The sequence below is a fragment of the Acomys russatus genome, chromosome 13, assembly GCF_903995435.1.
Source record: "Acomys russatus chromosome 13, mAcoRus1.1, whole genome shotgun sequence".
Classification (NCBI taxonomy): Eukaryota; Metazoa; Chordata; class Mammalia; order Rodentia; family Muridae; genus Acomys; species Acomys russatus.
In genome coordinates, this window is record NC_067149.1 from 34,022,938 (window position 1) to 34,045,582 (window position 22,645).

The 22,645-nt window shown below is 38.2% G+C and overlaps 1 protein-coding gene across 4 annotated transcripts in view; it reads left to right on the top strand.

The window, feature by feature from the left end:
- Positions 1 to 22,645, top strand: part of LOC127197235 (contactin-4) — a 746,803-nt gene that overhangs the window by 176,592 nt on the left and 547,566 nt on the right. Inside the window, exon 1 of one of the 4 annotated variants that reach the window (XM_051155009.1) lies at positions 16,272 to 16,740. The exons of 1 other annotated variant lie outside the window; for it this stretch is intronic. The gene's annotated coding sequence lies outside the window, so the exon portion shown is untranslated. Of the gene's footprint in view, positions 1 to 16,271; positions 16,741 to 22,645 lie in introns of those variants that run through there. 2 more of the 4 variants (XM_051155007.1, XM_051155010.1) reach the window with 2 other exon arrangements.

Consider the following 22,645-nt stretch of genomic DNA (forward strand, 5'->3'; position numbering starts at 1 on the left):
ATTACCTGAGTATTTAGAGAGTGCAGGTTAGTTGCTTTCCAAGTGAAAAGATGAGAGAGACAGTTTGTTACCTGAATAGTCCCCCAAAACTCTCTAAAATGTTGAAGCATCTTTTTTAGTCTTCTGGCCCAATATATCTGACAGACATATTTGTGAGGCAGGAAGTACTGAGGACTTGCTTCTCCTGTTTTGGCAGACTTTGGCCATTGACTCTGCCTGCATCCAAGCTTGCCCTTTTTTAGGCAGAATTCTGTCTGTGATAGAAATAAGGAAAAATTTCCCAGTGGCTTGTTTGCCACATTTGAAGCCATCTCCATAATGAGGTTCTTTGATGCTCATCATCCTCTTTGAGGTAGGCTGGGTGTTGCTAGGAGTTAACCTGTCTCATTGTCAAGTGTTAAAAGAAAAGAAAAGAAAAGAAAAGAAAAGAAAAGAAAAGAAAAGAAAACATATGGACAAATGATGTCATACTAATTGGAGGAGGGTGTATTTAGAAATATGCATGTAACAACAGGTTACATGTAACATTTAATGAAAATGTAACAAAAATTAATGAAAAAAGAGGCCATTAATTTGAAAGAAAGAGGGAGGACACATGGAAAGATTTGCAGGAATAAAGGAAGCGAGATATGATATACTTATATTAATCTCAAAATAAAAGAAAAATCTCTTTTCTTAAAAAAAGGAAAGAAACAGGTTGGACAGGTGTATGTGGCTCTATTTCTCGATATTCTATGTGGATCCATTTATCTAGTCTCTGTCTTTCTGTCAATACCATGCTCTCATGATTAATGAAGTTATATGGCTAAGCTTTGTTATTGAGAAAAGCATTTCTTCCTACACTATTCTTTTGTGTCAATAGTGTTTTAGCTGTCATGTGTATAGTACCATATACATTATAGCAATTTTAAAATATACTATTTATTGTAAAATAGTAATAGTATTAACTAATGAATTTAGTCTCATACACGAATGTACATATATACTATACATTATCGTGCATACACAAAATGTTGGAGTATCTAATGGTAATCTGATAGACACATTTTGGAAAATATTCCTATACAGTATCTTTCAGCATGAAAACCATATATAATTTTTATTGAACTGTTATAAGTTTAGTGTACATATTATATTCACATATATAGGTGTGAAGTTTATACCCAAGGATATCAGCTCATTGGCAGTGATTATAAATCACATCCTTACTTGTTAAATTTCCTCCTGTTCTCTGATCTTAATAAATACCAATATAGTTGATGTTTGTGTATTGGCCTTCCACCTACAGTTTTATATAATCCAACATTTGTAGTTTTAACATTCAGACCTACTGGACTTTCACAGCCTTATTTTGCTGAAGAGACAGGGCAGTGGAGATCACATGTCTAGTTTAAGCTGGTCTCAATTCCCTACCACTACCTAAAAGAAAGGAGCAGTTTCATACAATTATATAGAGGGACAGATAGGAATGGTATGGATATGGTGCTTATGTACAAAATACTCAAAATGGTTTTAAAAAAAACAACATATTCAGTTCTAGAATTCTCACTGACTATATATTGAACACGCTTATTCTCTCCTACCTGTGTGCTCAGATATTATACACATGTTTAATACTGTAGCTTACTATAAATTTACACTCATAAATTTAATCAGTAAAATCCTAAAATCTTTCATCCCCTCATTACACTCAAACAGAATTTAACTTGATATTTATCTTCCAGTGTACTTTTTAATTAATATTTTCTTAATATTTATGCATAATTTATGTATAATAGATACATGGACACTGAGTTTATAGTATGGAAAGTCTTCACAGTGTTCCTGAGTTTGAATTTTAACTATCAAGATACCAAACACTTCCCCACTACCTAGAATTCTCTAATACATGCTTTATATAATCTACCATTTCCCTCACACTAAATATATACAACTTTTAAAATTGCATGCTTGTCTTTACTTTCTTTTTAAATAAATTTTTGTTTATTTTTCTCTCATATAATAGATCCAGACTGAAGTTTTCCCTCCCTTCTCTTTACCCTGTCCCTCTCCTCCCACTTCCCCTCTTCCTCCAATCCATTCCTCCTCTATTTCCCCTCATAAAAGGGTAGGCCTTCCATGACGATCAACCAAACATGGTTTATCTGGTTGCAATAAGACTAGGCACCTCACCTTGTTTTAAGGCTAGAAGAAGCAACTCAGTAGGAGGAAAGGGTCATAAAAGCAGGCTCACATCATTAGGAGTCCCACAAGAAAACCAAGCTATACAACCAACATATAAGCAGAGGGCCTAAGACAGACAGGGGCTCTCTGTATTTGTGAGCCCCTATAAGTCCAGGTTAATTGATTCCATGGGTTTTCTTGTGGTATCCTTGACCCCTTTGACTCCTACAGTCTTATGTCCCCTTCTTCCTTGGCATTTCCTGAGCTCCACCTAATATTTGGCTGTGGGTCTCTGCATTTGTTTCCATCAGTTGCTGAATGAAACCTCACTGGTGACAATTGGCCTAGGCTTCAATCTGTAGGTATAGCAGAATGCCGTTCAGAATCATTTCATTGACTTTTTCTTTGTTTGATTGGTTGGTTCTACCCTAGGCCTCCAGGCTATCCAGCCTCAGGGTACTGGTCCTCTGGGCAGTCAGTCAGTGGTGGGCTCCCTTTTGTGCATGGGTCTCAAGGTAGATCAGCCATTGATTGGCCACTCCCACAATATCTGTTCCATCTCTACCCCAATACATCTTGAAGACAGGAAAAATTGTAGGTGGAAGGTTTTGTGGCTATGTTGGTGTCCCAATCCCTCTATTGGAAGTCTTGCCTGGTTAAAGGTAATAGCCCAGTTAGGCTCCATATGCCTCCTTGCTAGGAGTCTTAGCTGGTGTCACCCTACTAGATTCCTGTCTTTTATTTCCATACTGAATGTATATAGCTAATTCATGCTAGTTATCAGATTCTTCTATTATGTTTAGTTCTTTTTATACCAGTTAATGATTGCAACTTTGGATGTCTCCCCATGATGTTTTCCTTGTGTGATATATTCTTAGAAGATTTGTGATTAGCTGTAAGGGACATTTGTGGTCATGATGGTAGATAAATACCAATACAAAAAGTCTAAGTTCATATCTGATAAATCTCAAGTATGGTTATAGTGTTTTTATAGTTTCTAAATTTTCCTATTCATCTTACTGGACCGGCACTAGAAAGTATAAATTTGGCCTTTATACTTAGGTAGATTATAGTTGATAGGTTATCTTTTCTATACTAGTATCTTATTGATACTATAACAAATGTCCACTAACTTGATGTCTTAAATACACACACAAAATTAAAGAATATTTACTGTATAATATATTGTATATAATAAATTTATATTATATAATTATATTAAATTTTATTAGTATTATCATTATCATCATTATTATTTTATTTGACCATTTTGAGGCCAGGTATCTAAAACATGTCTGTAGAGCTGCATTTCTTTGAGCCTCCAGTCCAGAGAAGTGGGTCACATTTGAGAAGCTGTGTGTATTTCTTACACTGGGGCTTCTGGTGCTATGTTAAAGCAGTAGCATGGTTTGCCTCTTTTCCCTTTCCTCTCTTCTCTCTCCTTTTCTTCTTCTCTCTTTGTTGAATTTCCTTCTTTTGTCTCCTCAACAGTCTTTGTGATAGCCTCAGGCCCATTTATACATTCATAATATACTCACTGTGTTAAAATTTTATAGTGACCACATCCACAAAGGCCTTTCCACTATTCCAACATTTAAGGTAGTATATTAACAACTTTGGAACACTGTGTTTTGACCATTAGATGGAGGGGTATTAGCCAGCTTATTAAGTCTTTTCCATAAATTTTAGAGACAGAACAGTTCAATACTTGGGTATAGAGGTAGATTTTTCTTATGTTTAGTCTCTCTCATATTAGAGGTCTTGAAATTTTCTCTGCTGTGTATAATTTATCACTGTGGGGGAATGGAACCCGGTGTTTCAGTGTCCAGCAGTGATTTTCTCCAGGAAATGCATTCAAATGACCTAAGATGAGCAGCACTACATCCCTGCCAGCCACCCAAGCCCATTCAACATGCACTCCACCGTCGGTATAATGCTCTTCTTATGCTCTACCAGTTTGTTTCCTTCTAAAATCAGCATAGACACACCTGTGCATACATACCATTTTGATATATTTTTTTCAATCAGCATATTGATGAGTATGAAACAATAACATTAGTTCACCATTTTCCTTAAAATTTGCCTTCATAGTGCATGTGACAATCAGGCTTCTGAGCTAAGTGAATTGACTTATCTGAGTACACATGGATAGTAAATAATCAGAGTAGGCTTAATACGTAGCTTTCATTCTACTTTTTTCTATGTATTTGAAATTTTTTAAATAAGTGTCTGAAAAACTCTTGCTCTCGTCTCTCTCAGAGATATCATACACTGAATGCCTAGTATGCCAGCCATGTTTAAGAGCTTTACATTAACTCATGTAATCCTCATATCATCTGTTCATGATAGGTGATTCCATTGTCCTCATTTTCTACAAAGTCAAGCACAAATGAGTACTGTAATTGTTCAAGCTTGCCCAGCAAGTGGGTACTGACCTGCTTCACTCCATCATTTTCACTGTGAACCTTTTCAGGTAGAGGTACTTCTAAAAGGCTGGCAGGATTATCTTCATGATGAGTTAGATGTGTGAATGTGTTAAAAATAAAATGAAGATTGTATTTCATGGATCTGTAAAGTAAAAAGGAGGAAGGAACCATTCTACTTGACAAATGGATTATAAAGTACACATCTGTGTACAATGGGTGTGGTTGTCAAGAGGAGTCATTGCAGAATGGATGTTCATTAATTGGGAATTTTTTGGCCTTACTAGGTAATTAAGAGGAATCCACTGAAAGTTTTTTTAAAAAAGACATTATGTCTCCAGTTCCATTTTGAAACAGATACCCTGACATCGCTGTGGAGAATAGATTACAACTGGCATGTTCCATTTATTTTTTTTTATTCACAGGTGAAAATGCTGCAACAAAACAGAACAGTTTATATGTCAATAAATGGTACAACTTTCAATGTCTTGAAGGAATGTTTGGCTTCTTCACAGAAAGAGTGTCTTGCAAACACTCTAAGTGAATCTAATCTGGTAAAGAGCATTTTTAGCACTGGTAGGTGCAGAGAGGGATGTCTAACTATTTAGTTTAAGCCACTAATGGGAAAGCCACTCCCAAATTATTCTGTGCATTTTCCCATTTCCTTTAAAAAAAATGAGCAACATCTGTGTCTTTCTCCCATCTAGAACACCTTCCTGAATAGCTTCATGAACACATTGGCCTCTGACTCTGAAAGTAAGTCAGGAATCTAGTATTTCCTGAATATTATTCATTACCACAACTTGCAAATTTTATAGGAGATAACAATGACTACAAAGCCTACAAGAAAGAAAATTAAAATATTATTAATTATGGAGTTATGGTGGCATATTACAAATACTTTATTGGTAGCATCATTATAAAATAAATTTAGTTGGTGTGGTAGTACACATGTTAAGTCTAGCACTTGGGAGGCAGAGGGATGGAAATCTCTGTGAGTCCAAGGAAAGCATGATCTGCATGGTGAGTTCCAGGCCAGCTAGGACTACAAACTTAAACTCTGTTTATTTTTAAAAAGACACATTCTACATATGTCAACATGTAGAATAACTATTTTGTAAATGATGATGAAAAATTTTTATGTAGTTGCAAATTTTATTTTGTCTCCCCCAATTTTAGTGATTACTTACAAAGGTAAAATAAAATTTCATATTTATAACAGGAAGATCTGGTGATCATATTTAATATCACCAACATTAAGACAATAATGTCTGCCTCTAACTATATGGATTAAGATAACATGCTATTTATACATAGTTCAACTGACCAAAATATTAAACAATCAGTTATACATAATATAGTTGACGTTTATTTTTAATCATGAAGAAACAATTAAAAAAACTAATTTGGTCTGTGTATTGTAAGTTGTTTATCCTATACTATATGGGTAAATTCCACTTATGAGTGAGTACAAACAATATGCGTCTTTCTGGGTCTGGATTACTTTAATTAATATCTATTCTAGTTCCATCCATTTGCCTGCAAATGTCATTATTTCTTTGTTTTTAATAGCTGAGTCGGGTTCCATTGTGTAAATGTACCACAATTTCTTCATCCATTCTTCGGTTGAAGGGCATCTATGTCGTTTCCAGATTATGGCTATTATGAATAGATCTGCTATGAATATAGTTAAGCAAGTGTCTTTGTTGTTCAGTGGAGAGTCTTTTGGGTATACCCAGGAGTGGTATAGTACAGGATAAGCATACTACAATGCGCAGACCCAAAGACAATAAGTAACAAAGAGGACCCAAAGGAGGATGCTTAAATCTCACACAGAAGAGGAGGTATACTAGACAGGGATAGTGGGTGAAGAGAGGGAACAAGGTAGAAGAGGAAGCGCAGAGAGATATGAGGGTGGAGATCAGACCCGAGGAGAGCGAGGGCTGGAGGTTAGAAGGCCTGAGGAGAAAAAAGAAATTGTGGCTGGGGCCAGCTCTGTTGCAAGCTGGAGACCTAAGTCAGGGTAAGCTCCTGGGAGGAGATGAGGGACACTCTAGCAGAGATTCTTAGTTGCAGGGGCCATGGAGACTGAAGAGGACACTCTCTAACTAGACAAGGTATCTAGTATAGGGAGGGGAACAGCAATCCACCCACAAGAACTCTGACCCCAAATCCACCCTTCCTACAAGATGTGCAGGGATAGAGAAGATAGAGCAGAGACTGAAGGAATGCCCAGTCACTGCCTGGCCCAACCCATCATGTACCCCATGGGAGAGAGTCAACCCCTGACACTACTAAGGCTGCTCTGCTATGCTTGCAGACAGGAGCCTATCAGAGTTGTCTTCTGAGAGGATCCACCCAGCAGCAGTTAGAAACAGACGCTGAGACTCACAGCCAAACATTTGATAATGCTTAGGGAGTCCTCTGGAAAAGAAGTGGGGGAAGGGCCCTGGAGGAGACAAGAAATCCACAAGAAGACCCAAATAGAACATAGTCAACTAACCAAGGCACAGAGATGCTTGCTAAGGCACCAACCAAAGATTTTTCATGGATAGGACTTTGGACCCCTACACAGATGTAGCCCAATAGGCAGCTCAGGGCTCATGTGAGTCCTCTTGTAAGGAGAGTAGAGGCTGTCTCTGACAGGGAATCTGTTGCCAGTCCCTTTGATCACTTCCCCCTGGTAGGACTGCCTTGCCAGGCTACAAGGGAAGAAGATGAACTCAGCCCTGATGGAATTTGATAAACTGAGGTGGATGGGAAGTAGAGCTCCCCTTTTCAGAGGAATAGAGGAGGGGAGAGGGAAGAGGGAGGGAAGGTGGAACTGGAAAATGAGGATGTACAGGAATATTATCAGGAGGTAAAGTGAATAAAATGGTAGAGATAGATAGATGATAGATAGATAGATAGATAGATAGATAGATAGATTGACAGATAGATGGATAGATAGATAGATAGATAGATAGATAGATATAAATTTTAAAAAAGAAACAACAGATTGGGTATAATTTTATAAAAATAATTGACCTAGGTTCTTTATAGTTATTATTTTCACGAAGAAAGTAGTAGAGGGACTCTCCTCCGTAACAAAAATGTATGAACACACACACACACACACACACACACACACACACACACACACAGTCACCTTATAGTCCTTAATTGGGCCTTAGAACAGAAAAACAGAGAAAAAGGCACCTAGCCATAGAGTGCAGTCAGTACTGGTTCAATTTAAAACGTGCAGTGTTGACTGTATAGTAGAGTGTAATTGTGTGCCAGTGTTCAGTTCCTTGCTTTAGGTAATTGGGTCATAGTTATATAGCTAAATATTGCCTTTTTAAGATATGTGTTATATCCTTGGAAACTCGGTTTACAGATGAAATTGAATACATACTGTGCACTTTGGAATGATTTTTTTCCATTTACTTTATTTCCTTTTTTGTTTTTTAAATTTTAATTTATTCAGATTACATTCTGATTGTTAGCCCCTTGATTACATCATCCCACTCCCTCCCTCCTCCCCTCCCTCCCTCCCTCTTCTGTCCTATTCCCCTTCCCAAGACCTCTGATAGAAGGGGACCTCATCCTTTTCCATATGACCACAGCACATCAGTTCTCATCCTGATAGCCTACTTCCCCTTCCTCTGGGTGCTGTCAGGCCTCCCCACCAAGGGCAAGTGATCAAAACACACGCACCAGAGTTCATGTCAGAGGCAGTCCCTGCTCTCTGCACAACCATGGAGAACGAGCTGTCCATTGGCTGTATCTGAATAGGTTTACTGCATTCATTGTCCTTGGTTGTTGCAACAGTTTGTGCAGTCACCCCTGGGGCTAGATCCACCTGCCTTGATGGTCTCCTTGTGGAGTTTCCGAACCCTCTAGGTCCTTCCATCCCGGCATTCTTCCACATGATTTTTAACAATCTATAGTATAATAGAGGAGAAGTAGTGAGGGATATAAGGAAAGAGAATAAGTTATAAGGAATGGAAAATTAAAGTTGTTAACATTGCAATGTTTGGATTAACATTGCATACGAGTGATAAGGTTAATATTTTTGCTTAATTTTTTCAGTGTGTTTCAAATTTGCAAATTATATTAAAATTGCAAAGACATAGCTAAATATATCAGTTAGCATAAGAGTGGTTGTATACTTTTAAATTACAGGAGATTATGAAGCTATGCTATGTCAGGTTTATCAATTTCACATTCCTGGAATAAAAGATGATTTTTGTGGTTGGCACTTGCCTGCCATCTTACTATAACATAGATAAAGGATGGAGGAAGTACCAGTGCAGGCTGAAATATGCCAGGGAAGGTCTTTTAAGTTTTCCATATGGAAAGAGACCTGACCTTTGACCTAATATGTGATCTAACTTGTGTTCTAAATTCAAGCTATTTTCTTTTTTATGTAAATGAAATGAGGGAAACAAACACATTAGTCCATTTTTCAAAGCAAGTAGAAAAAGAAAAATGTGTCTTACCCTTATTTCTTCACACAGTTTATGAAGCTACAGGTTAGACCCATTCAAATCGGCACTCTCCCTGGCTCTAACCCTGCAGTAACCTTAAATATGGAACTCTTTGAGTTCAGCTCTGCCCTTGCCAAGCTTTATCACGGGGTTATCTGCTTTATCATCTAGTCCTGTCTCCATAAGTCTAATGGCAAACAGTTCCGCTTTAAAACAACCACAGTTAGCTATGACTCCTTTGGTGTAAAAGCCTGAACAGGGCATTTTGTAGTTGTTAGAAGGATTGCAGAAGAGTTAAATGAAAAGCAGATGCGCTGTGCCTAGCACCTATACTCCCTAGAGCTGACCGAAGATCTTAGGCACAGATCAGAGGCGTCCATGAGGCAGCACATTAGGGAAACAGCTGATTATAAATAATAATGTCCTCAGTGGATGACGAGAAACGCAGTAAACCTTTTCTGAGCCAGACAGAATGATGGAGGGGATACAACAGCAGTGCATAAAATCTGTGAGGGAAGCAGATGCTGAGAGGTTCATTTCATACCCCAATAATTTAAATCAGCAATGAATTCAGTAGGTGCTCAATAAATATTGGTTGACTCAGTAAGCAAAGGCAGTGTGAAACTGATTTCCTAACAAAAGTCAGTGAATCACATTGTGTTTATACCAAATACTAACGCCGTATTCAAATCAAAACATATTTATTTTAGAAGTTGAGAATTCTGAGAAGAGAGCATAGAGAATGAAGCTCATCTATTTAGAGTTAAGGACAGAGACAGAAAGAACATGTATAAATAGCATTCAATTTGCTCATGAGATGTGTCTGTTGTGTTGGTGGTGAGAAACAGGAAGAGACCAAGAGAGACTGGGGTGACGTTAAGATATGATTTGTTTTAATTATCCCTCTCCTTGAAATCTGAGTATAGTATTACCCGATAACATGAAAACAATGCCCGTACCAGACACCATAGGCTAATAAACAAAAACTCCCTGTGCTAGGAATGGGTTAATATGATTTGTCTTAATTATCCCTCCCCTTGAAACCTATGAGTCTAGAATTACCTGATAACATGAAAACAATGCCCATACCAGAAAACATTGGCTAACAAATAAAAACTCCAGTGCTAGGAATGCGTTACTTCTTCTGGAACTGTTAGCCAGTGAGGTCCCATGGACTCCCATACCTTACAGGCTATCTCCAATGTTCTTTCTTGCCCTCCACAACTTTGACATTAAGACCACCAAAAAAAAAATTGCAGAGTGTATACCTACAAGCCCTGTCATTACTTGCTAGGCTTCATGGTACTAGAAAATACAATGCACACCAGTGAAGAAAAAGAGAAATCATCTTTCCTGCCCAGATGCAAAGTCTGCAAGCTATAGTAAAGTCTGGTCTGACAGTGTATGCCCAAAATGTGGAAATAGCCAATCTTGTCTAATTGGATTTAGGGCCCACCCCACAAATTGAATACCATAAAAGGCACTGATGTCAGGGTAGAAAGAAAAAAAAAAAAACTCTAGATATATAGGTCACAAGCCCTAGGGCAAACCCCACAACTATTAATCTACTAAATGGACATGATATTAAAACAATTCCTAATGAATTGTCCTTTTAACTGTAGATTACTTTTTACATCTCTCAAATTTCGTCAGAGACCCACAACTGCTCAAGATGCAGGAAATAAGAGACTGCAGAATTATCAGCTACAAATGAGACATATATCACACCCCCTCCTAGCACTGCACAGAGTTCATTGCAGAAGATAAAGCAAAAAGATTTTAAGAGCCAGAGACAGTGGATAACTACAAGTCAAAAATGTGTTTTGTGGACACAGCAAGGGAGTTGCACACATGAACTAATAGTGACTGCAATGGCATGCATACAGGTTGCTTAATGGAGATGAACATGCAGTTTAGAGCCCAGGTGTGTAGCTGTTGTGAGAGTTTTCTTTATGAGTGTAACCTCTGGAAGGTTGTCTACCATCTAGTGATGGTCACACATCCAAGACTATATGAGAGGCACATTTGGAATCGATTTTTTTAAAAAATGAGAATACGAACTCAGGTACATAAGGAAAGAAGGCAAGTTTGGGGGAATCTGGAGGAAGGGGATGAAATACAATCAGAATATACTATGTACATTTCTCATAGAATTAATTTTAAAAGATATATTTTTAGTTATATTTAGCTTTATGAAACTGAAAGATGGCCATATTAGGGACTTATTGATGACTTTTTTCTTAGGCTCCTCACTGGTAATTTTGTTGTTACTGCTGTTGTTTCCTTATACCTGCAATTTGCATTGATACATCAGAATCATGCCTTTTTCCTTTTAAAATAGCTTGCTCTGCTAAGCATGCTTTCTTATTGTTGTTGTTATTGTTGTTATTGCTGTTGTTTTGTTTTTACAAAATCATGTTTCAAAATCTAAACTAACTCTGAAAGCAGGACAGCTTGATATACTCCTGCAACCATGTCTAGGACAACGCCACTCATCTAGGCATTTTGTAAATCACAGTCCTTGAAAAATCCCATCTTAAAGTGCTATTGCAGGTTGTTTAGGATAAACAAGTTTTACTAGTCTATTTTTATCACAGGAATATACATCTTAGGTGAGGCAGATAGATATAATTATAAAGAAAGATAAGGAAGGATAGTTAGATAAGGTCTTCAAAAACCCCAGAGACATGTAGACTATGACATTTTAAAATGTTTTTATTATTTTAAAGATTCACTGACAATGAGACAGGTTAACTCCTGGCAACACCCAGCCTACCTCAAAGAGGATGATGAGCATCAAAGAACCCCATTATGGAGATGGCTTCAAATGTGGCAAACAAGCCAGTGAGCAAAATGTCTTCATTTTCACCACAGACAGAGTTCTGCCTAAAATTGGGCAAGCTTGGACACAAGCAGAGTTGACAGCCAAACTCTACCAAGACAGGATACGCAAGTCCTCAATACTTCTTGCCTCACAAATATGTCTGTCAGATATATTGGGCCAGAAGACTGAAGAAGATGTTCTAATATTATAGAGAGTTTTGGGTGACTATTCAGGTAGCAAACTGTCTCTGTCATCTTCTCATTTGGAAAGCTGTTAACATGCACTTCCAGCATACTCAGGTAATCAAGTTTATTCCTTCTCAAGTTGCTGATGAAATTGAAGACCAGGTAGCTTAGTTTTATAATGAAGCGTAGTTGTTAAGGGTTAAGATGTTTCTAGGTCTAGATAGATGTTTTAAGTTGATAATGACAAGATGTGATCAAGATTGATTTACATTCAGAATTTTAGAAGCACCAAGATAGGAAAGATGTTTTCTTCAAGGCTACCATATACAAATAGCCAAAACACTAAGAGTGTAGCGTTAATGTAATTCCTGATTGTGTCACAGTTCTTCTTTATATGGGCAATTTTTGTATATATATGTAATAATATGAATGTATATGTAAAAATAAAAATGTTTAATTAATAAAAAAGAAAAGAAAAGGAAAACCCTATCATGCTGGCCTTCTGTCAGGGTTTCTTACCAGGGAACTTTGGATGTAATAGTGATTCTCTGTGATTGGTGCCATCCTGTTCACTGTAAAGACTCAAGTAGCCAAAGCATGCAACTACCAGTTGTTGCAAACACAAATCAGCCCTTCAAAACTTTCTTTTTACGTTGGAAGGAAAAACAGAATAATCTTAGGATAAGTCACTTCTTGATCACCTTTTGAATGATAAGAAAATCGGCTAGTACTTTTCAGTCTTCATAATAAAAGTAAGGAATATCTTTTGTAAGGTAATGTTACTCTATACACATAAAGAGACATATACATACGTACGTATATACATCCATCCATCCATACATACAAGTAATATACTTGTTTTTCCTATGGTCAGTCCAAATATATGAACAATTACTTGTAGGTGTGACACCCATTAAGCCACAGGCTAGTTTAATATCATTTTGACATGGATCCCATGGATTCTTTTCTCCAGAGAATTTTAATTTTCTGAACCTGGTCCCTCTGGGTTATTGTTGCAGAAATATAATCAGCTTCTGGAAATGAACATGGCCACCCACTTCGTTTTGTAGATGGATACTATTAACATACGGCTTGCTTGTATTTTTACTGGTCTTGTTACTTCTGTTTGGAAAAGAAAATTTAGTCACTGTTGTACAAATTGTCATTTCAGTGGCTGTCCTGGACAGCAGCGTTTGAGTCACTACCTTCCCAGCTGGAGAAATGTCATAGTTGTCTCTGCTTTTGACTCTTTTAGTGAGAGAAATGAAGATGAAGGAAATATATCCCTTTTCTAGAAGATGCAATGAGAAATTTTATGCACATCTGGTGACTTACTGTTGAAGACTCCAAAGCATTTACAAATATTGATTAAGTCTCAACCTGTTGGGAAATTGTTGCCGTAACTTTCCTTTTGTCCCTAGAATTGCTGAGGCTCAGAGCTTTATTTAAGTTGCTGAATCCTGTGTTATAGCCAGAAAGAGACCTCAGAAGCCCTGTTCCCCAGGTTCTTATTAGCCTTGACAACTGTTATTAAAATTGCATGCTCTTCAACATACAAAGGAAAGCAGCATCATGCAATTTGAATGCAAAGGTGTGTGTGTGTGTGTGTGTATGTGTGTGTGTGAAAAGAGAGAGAGAGAGAGAGAGAGAGAGAGAGAGAGAGAGAGAGAGAGAGAGAAAGAGAGAGAGAGTCCTGTATATATTTAGAAATAGATTACAAAGGGATACATTGTTTTACTTTTGCAAAATGTATTATTTGTAGTTACTGCTTGCTGTATTTCCCATCATTCTTTGGTATATTTATTACAACATTAATTGGTTTCATCTGAAACCAAAGAGTGATCCAGGCTTAGCCTTTTATACTAAACCACTTCATGTTTTAAGTAGTATGTCTCAAGGGAGAGGTGTATGAAGAATTCACGGTAGTTAGAAATTCTCAGTTTGAAATTATCACCTGCCATTAAAAATAAGTGCAAAGCATATGATATCAACGTGAATGTATCACATACCATAATCAAAGATGAATCAAAGTAATTACCAGCCAAGCTGAGAGTGAATGGAACCCAAAACCAATTAAACTATTTATTTCGATGTACCACTGAATAAACACTTTGGTGTTTTAATTTGTTCCTCTTTTCATCTACTCTAGGAATACATTTGCTAATACAACAAAGAAGCACAATTACTATTTAATTAACCTATTTTTGTCAGCACCTCACAATGAGCTACCTAAGTAGATGTGTTAAAGTCTCAATAATGATGATCCTGATAAAAATAACAAATGTGAAATTTGTACCCGTCATTTTTACAATGATCACCAAATTGCAACACCCGAAGAATAAAGGACGTGTGTTCACTTAAATTGACTTGGAAATACTTGCAAATACATATTGAACCAATATGAAGTAATTAAGTTTAGGACAACATTAACAGAGTCCAATTGCAGTCCCGTTGTTTCTGACACAGAGTTCTGTTACGATTAACGGGCATCAGGGTTGCAGAGCTAGAGCTGATAAGGACAGTGACATTATCTGGGAGCATGCATCTCATACTTGTCAGGTGTCACGTAGGAGAGCCACTCACCTCATGATTAGCAAAGTTATCACAGAGTGTTGGTCCACCTGTCACTTGTTGTCTGTGATCAGCATCAAAGCCATAAGACAGATTGGTTTGTGGTGAATTAGAGCATGAATGTTTTCCACAGGATCGGGACTAGTCATGAGGGTGGCCACTTTCTATTATTAGTTAATGTAGGAAGGAAAGCTGGGACAACCTAAATCAAATACCGTGCTGCGGATGTCACCTGGTGATAGAACATCTGCCCTGGGTCTGATAATCAGGATTCAGAGACAACAAATAAAAACCTCATAGTTTAAATAGAGCGGGAATCCACCCATAAAGGTACAGAGGTCTGGTCACTGACACAAGGAAGGCAAATTTGACCTTCACCTAGATGTTTTATTCTTGAGTAGGCTTTGTTAGTTGTAGCGATTTCACCTCCCACAACCTGCCTTTTGTTTACTCTCTCACATAACCTCCCAGCTTTCAGTGTTCAAAGTCCTATAAACCACAGCTTAGCAGACACTGGATTCTGGACTCCCTGTGGAAACAGACGTCTCCACTTTCAAATTGCAGAAATCAAGAATTCATTTCCATAGCTAGACCAGCCTTGAACTAATGGCAATCCTCCTGTCTCAGCTTCTAAAGTGTTGTACACCACATTCCACTGGGAAACCCACTTTCTAGCTTCTAGAACAATATTGGAATGTCACTTCCAGAGGTTCGCAGAGGACCAGGCTATTGTCTTTTACTGTGTAGATGGCTGTGTGCTGTCTATGTGTTCTTCTGAAAGAATGAACAGGTGTGATCTGAGATCCAACTTGATTTCTTACTCAAGTTCATTGGGAGAGCTATGCATGCATGTGTTATGGAAAACAAGACACAGAATGGAAGTGTCATAGTGTAGATCACCTGTGTTTTCCCAGTAAAATGAAGACCATAACTCAGGTGTGTGTCTCTCTAAATGTTTTCCCTTTTTGCAGAAACTCTTTAACTACAGGTACTTTAAGTGGCACATATTCTTAAAAAAAAAAAAAAAAAAAAAAAAGAATGTTTGTATTCTGAAACCAGAGTTTGGTCAAATTTACAGAAGTGTCTTCAAGGGCTAGAAAGCAGCCTACATAGTCATCATTAAGAGCAGCAGAGTTCTGATAAAGCATAACAAATATGTCCCATTTAAAAAATACATTCAGATTCTAAATCTCTCTCTTGCCAAAGCCTGCCAGTTTATAAGCTTCTGGCTTGGCCCCCCTGGGCGCGTTTTCCCATGCAGATGCAATAAAACAGAGTCTACAGCAGCAGCTCCAGCAGCAGCTCCTTTTAGATTCCTAGGGACCCCAAGAAGCTGGCGGGATACTCCGCTTGAACATCCTGTTCCATAGTCATTGGAGAAGCACATTTAGGTGTGGAAACCACCCCACAGGGAACGGATTCAATCCAACCTGTCTTCCCACAGACTAAACTCGAAAAGAATACACACAAACACATTGCATCAAATCCGTAGGGGAAATTACGCTGCAGCCTGCAGCCGCCCTGGGAGATGCTGAGAAACCGGAACAGACAAACCAAATCATCGTAGGGCAAACCCACCATATGTAGCAAACAACCAGTGCAATTATACTCTGCAGTTGAGGAATTACATAAATTGCCCACTGGGAAGGAAGCCTTAATCTCCACCCCTCCCAGCAAATCTACAGACAGCTGCGTGCTGTCTCCGTGTCTTTCTGAAAGGTTGAACACATTTGATCTGAGAATCAACTTGATTTCCTAATCAGGTTTGAAGTGAGAGACCGGTTATAGATATATGTGATTCTCCCGGTGTGCGTCTTTGATTCAGGCACTAATTACGTCGATCCTTTGGGAAGCACAACCACGGAGCTGGGTCCTCCTTGATTAATGCTGGCAGAGAGCCACGCAGCGCTCAGCAGAGAGCTGCTCAGAAGCTCCAGTCCCAGCTGAGAATATGGTCCCATTATCTCCCAGCTGCCTAACCAATCCATAAGGGCCTGTTCTGCGTGGATGATCAGTGTAGTGGAAGCAGGGACTCGCTGAGAGGTGAAGTCTGTTTGATTTGCTGTAACATGTAAGACGAACTGGGACGTTTTACTTTACAGTCTGTAAGTACCAAGTTCTCCTCCAGACCCCCCTTCCCTATTGCTCCATGTGAATGCGACTTTGCAAACCGTGTTGCGTTTTCTGTTCCTCGTTATTTGTTGAATGAAGCTGATGAGACAGTGTTATCTGTTCAGCGCTTTCTGCTCTGTCAAACCACTTAGACAACTGACTTATACAAAGCAAAGCATACTCTTTCCAGAATGCCTTTCTGGGAGTTACAAATAATTGACTTAGTTTTACATTTTGAGAGTGGGGGGGTGTGTTATCTATGGGGCCTGGAGTGGTCAGAGTATTTTATCTTCTGTAACCCTGCAAGAACAGTGTAAGGCTAATGTATATGTGAAGAGACCGTTTTGCAGGCACACCTGCATTAGAGAAGCAGGTCTCCTCTGTATTCCCAACCTTTAAGGTAGTTTATTTTGCTTCTCTGCTGCCACTAGGAAGTGTATAAACAGTAAAGTTCTACGCTTTTTTGCCTATTGTTTTTTTGGTTTTGTTTTGTTGCAACAATTTAGAAACTTTTCAAAAGGAAGGTTGTATAAATCTGAAATATTAAAACATACAAATTTTATAATTCCACTTAGTACCTCTGTTTAACTGCTGCTCACCATTTTTTAAAAGGTAATGAGTTGTTTTGTTTTTTTAAGCAAAAGCATACCGCTTCAAAATAGGCCCATTTATCTTTATATATATCCTTGAATGCAATCTATCAAGTTGGTATTTGTTATTCACACAAGATGAATTTATTATAGAATGCTATTAAAATTTAATATAGTTAATAGTATTTGAATAGTATCTTTCAACCGAGCATCGCCTCAGTGAAATTAAAGATTGTTATCATTGTGGAGAAGGATTTGTGGAATATTTTTACATATGGGTTTCTCTAACCTATATATAAATCACACTTTTTTTAACTGGATTAAAAATAGAATAATTGAATGGTTGTAAGGATGAATATGAGTCATGAATCATTGACACCACGAGCCAGTGTTAGTGTACACTAACATGAGCTTGCAGACATTCATATCCAAAAACCAGCACTTTGCTTCCCATAGTGAGCCCAAAACTACAGCGATCATAATTTTCAGAGTGCAAATACAGTGCATCTGAACAGGCAGTTAAGTCTCAAGGCAGAGGAGAAACCACACCTGTGAAGTATGAAAATGTCTCATGGAGTATGTTCTCAGTTGACTCAGCCCAGGAGCAGATGAGAGAGGAGACTCAAAATAGATGGGTGCCTGATTGACCTCAGGTATTCTCAGGGTTTGAAGTTTGGAAAAAAGACAAAACCGAAACCAAAGCCACAGCATCCCAATAACAAGAGAGGGTTTAGGGAAGATGAAGGCATGAAAGAGTAGCTGTCATAACTCTGAGCAGTGACCTATTTCAGGTTGGCATTGGCTGAGAACTCTGGACCCTGAAGAAAGTAAGTCCCGTAAGAGGCAGACACTGAAATCTGAAATAATTGCCAGTTGGGTTAGATGCTCAAGTTTCCGTACATGAAGGAATAGCTTCATAGCAAAGCTGACTTTTGAGTGTGTTGATTCTGAGCATGCAATTATGTTTTTAAATAATTGCTGGTCTTTATCTTGTTTATTCAAGTTCACGGTCCTGTTTTTTTTTATTTTTTATTTTTTATTAATTTATTCTTGTTACATCTCAATGGTTATCCCATCCCTTGTATCCTCCCATTCTTCCCTCCCTCCCATTTTCTCCTTATTCCCCTCCCCTATGACTGTGACTGAGGGGGACTTCCTCCCCCTGTATATGCTCATAGGGTATCAAGTCTCTTCTTGGTAGCCTGCTATCCGTCCTCTGAGTGCCACCAGGTCTCCCTCTCCAGGGGACGTGGTCAAATATGAGGCACCAGAGTTCGTGTGAAAGTCAGACCCCACTCTCCACTCAACTGTGGAGAATGTTCTGTCCATTGGCTAGATCTGGCAAAACTAAGGTCCTGTTTGTTTTAAGGAGATGACAGGAATAGAAAGTTAAGATCCTGTGTTTCTCTTACTCTTAAACAAATGTTTGATCTCCAAATGGCTACTTTAGTCAAGGCTGTGTTTGGATGATATTTTTCCTATTCCTTCAAACATTTAAAATGTTTAAATGATGTATTTGGATGGTATATATTTAATGTGTGATAGTCATAAACCTCAAAGTGGTATATGCACTATCTAGTATGCTGTTGCTACTTGCTTCTTTAAAAATGTTTGGGATTGTTATTTAAATGTTGAGAAACTGTTTCCTTAGTTGTGTTCAATCTGTTTAAAGAAAATTAGGGCAGGTTTGAATGCTCTAGGACCTGTTCAGGGTCTGCTGGCTCGACAGATGGGGAATCCAGATGGGCATCACACTCACCTTTTAAGAGGTTCCTTTAAAACCATGGTGATTTGATTGGTCTTCAAAATAAGTTTAAAGTGCTATAAATGAGATGAACAAATGAATCCTCACTTTCTGTACGAAGGTAATATGTCTGGATATGTCTGTTTGTATGTATGGAATCCACCCTCCTGTCTTTTGGACAGTATCTATGCTACCCAAAGTGTACTATCTCCCACCCCTCATCACCTCAAAAGTGATTATCTTGAACAAAATGGAAGGGTCAGGTGAGCTGAGTAGGGATGTACCAGCAAAGAAAGCTAAGTTTGCTCAGAGCTGTGGGAAACAAGAAAGACTGTCCTAGGCCCCTGAAATGTGTTTATAAACATGGCCTCTTTGCAGACAGAGTATACTCTAGTCTTCTTTAACAGACTGTGAGATGAGAAATGAAATTCTGTGATATAACCTTATAACACATGAAAAATAAAATAAGAAGTGAATGTGGTTGCATGAAAAATAAAGACTGTCGTAATCCTAATATTTTAGGCAGCTATAAATGTTTGGCTGTCTGGACCATGTACTAAGTGAATGTGTACCACACAGGTTGTCTATGATAACGTGGAAGTTTGAGTTAAACTACGTTAAGCTGATATGGAACTGCTTAGACTGTTTTACCTGCCTATACCTCGGTATCTATGTGTGAACTGGTGCCATTTCTAAGATCCCTTCTTGGTTAGAAAAGACTATGATCTCAAGATGCCTCATTCTGACCCGTCATTCCATTGGAACACTCTTCCAATTTCCAAGAAATGGAATGGTATTGTCAAGCTAAACAAGATCCCAGTAATCCTCCTGCCTCTGCTTCTCAAGTGTGTTGGTTATAGATTTTTACTACCACACATTTACCTTTTCTTCCCTTCATTCCCTGGTCCTTGTATCAGTAGAGTCCAACCGCTGCATACATACAGCGGTTCTTAGTCTCCACTCTACTTTCTGTTCCGTGTCTGGTTCTGTTTCCATCCAGAGTTGTTCCTTGAGTCAGGACTTTAGGAACAAGCAGTCATCACCTATTGCTTGCATAACCTGTTTGCTGGCTTTCTTCTGCTAGAAGAAAGTGTATTGTAGTAAAAACAATATGCTAGCATACTGCTTCTCTGTGGATTCCATCTCATTCTCTCTTTTACTCTCTCTCTCTCTCTCTCTCTCTCTCTCTCTGTCTCTCTCTGTCTCTCTTTGTCTCTCTCTCTGTCTCTCTCTCTCTGTGAATATTATGTGTATATGTGTATTATCATATGTGTGTATGTGTGTGCATCTGTGTATGATGATCATGCTCTGGTGTTTAGGTGAAGGTCAACACATAACCTCAGGTGTCAGTCCTTACACTTCAACTTGATTATGGCTGTGTCTCTTTGTCCTCTGAAATTGTGTAACATATAATGTGATAGCCGGTGATATCCGAGGGGATTCTCCTGTCTCTACCTTCCATCTCACTGTGGGGGTACTGTGATTACAGATGTGTGCTCCCATGCCCACATTTATGTGGTCCTGGGGATTGAAACTCATGTCCTCATACCTGTATGGCAAGTGCTTTACGTACCAAGCCATCTCCTAGGCCCAGGCATTCCATGTTCTTAGTCTTACACATGTATGGGCAGAAATTTACAGAAAGATAACTCCAAAAATTACAGTTTTATAGAGACACCCAAATAAATGTTAAAAATAAGAGTATATTCATGTTACATTCTCTGTAAAAGATGTCCAAGCAGGACTCAGTTTTATGAATTAGACTAAAATTTCTCATTTTAAGGTTAAAAATTCCCCATATGAAAGCTACTTCTATGCAACTGAATATTGAAGAGCTTTATTTTTAACAGAAGGAGGCAGGGCACAATCAAAGCACCTTATTTTCCACAGGAAATGACTGTCTTGTCCAACTATATGGAAGATAAGATTCATGTCCATGACAACAAAGTCATATAAGCAACTTTTGGGGAAATTCAAGTAAAATTAAATAAAGTACCTACTGGAGAATTTGCTTACGACCGATTAATTGTCATCCCAGAACTGCTCATTGCAAGATAAGCCTCTCAGGCACAGACGAAAGAGGATGCAATTACAAAACCTATCAGCAGTACTCTGGGAGCTTCTTGATGTGTCTAAGCCAAATGGTAAATAAATTGCATGTGAGATGCAAACTCGGTCACAGACACTGCAATAGGCTAAGTCAATCCAGAGTTTCTATTTGTAGTACAAAGATCGTAGCCCTTGTGCTTTTCTCACTATTAAATGAAATAAAATATGCACTGGCCATGTAGCTGGAATGACACAAATAATTACAGACTAATGCAGTACTTAACAGTTGGCACTTTATATTTATGTAGGTTTTTTTTTTTTTTTAATATCAAGTGTACTACTTTAGGATAGATGCTAAGTAGCTGTCTGAAGACAGTAATAGCTCAGAAGGATAACTGTTTTTCCACATGAAAATAATGTTTTGATGGCTTTTAAATATTAGTTGGAATAATCATTTTCATCTCATTTTTTTTTTTGCCACTAATAAATCCCAGTATATGCAGCTTATTATTCTGGAGTTTTAATGTGAATGTCATCCCATTGTAGCTGTAGACTGTGTTTCATGTCTCCACGCAGAGGATAAAATTAATTTTTCCAAATCCCACAAAGCTGAGTAGATGGCCCAGCTTTTAAGGCAGCAGGTCAGTTGTAAGTGAAATTTGTAATGAGCGATAATTCATTTGTTTTATACTTGTATGGCCTTCTATGACCAAAGTAATTTATGCCTGTGGACTCCTTCAACACTGAACATATATAAAATGACAAGAGATCATATCTGATAAACGGTGCCTCTTCAATACCTGATTATAAAGTTAACTCACAGTTCTACAGCACTACTTTGGCTTTTAAACTAGCATTTCTAATGACTTGAGATGCTTGGTCCACTCTTTTAATGGATCCATGATCCATTGGCTTGAATTTTTTTTTCTGCATAGTTAAGAAAGTAAAATTGTAACCTGCTGTCCTTTCTCTGAGTGCCACCAGGTCTCCCCCTCCAGGGGACATGGCCAAATGTGAGGCACCAGAGTACGTGAGAAAGTCATATCCCACTCTCCACTCAAGTGTGGAGACTGTTCTGACCATTGGCTAGATCTGGGTAGGGGTCTATGAGCATATACAGGGGGAGGTAATCCCCCTCAGGAACAGTCATAGGGGAGGGGAATAAGGGGAAAAGAGGAGGGAGGGAAGAATGGGAGGACACAAGGGATGGGATAACCATTGAGATGTAACAAGAATAAATTAATAATAAAAATTTTAAAAAAGAAAAGTAAAATTGTAAATTGGACTAATGGCTTTAGATTTCAGAGATGGCTCCCCATGTCTTTGTCTCTAGGTTAAAGAATGCACATCCTTGTGTATTTTAGCACAAATTTTCTGTTGTTTTGAGGATGGGGTGGGATAATTTATGGCTGTAAAGTTACATAAGAAGCTGAGAAGAAAGTGTTTGGGTTTTTTTAACAGTTAGATAGGAAATGCAGAGTTACACATTTGAAAGCCATAGCAGAATTTATAGAA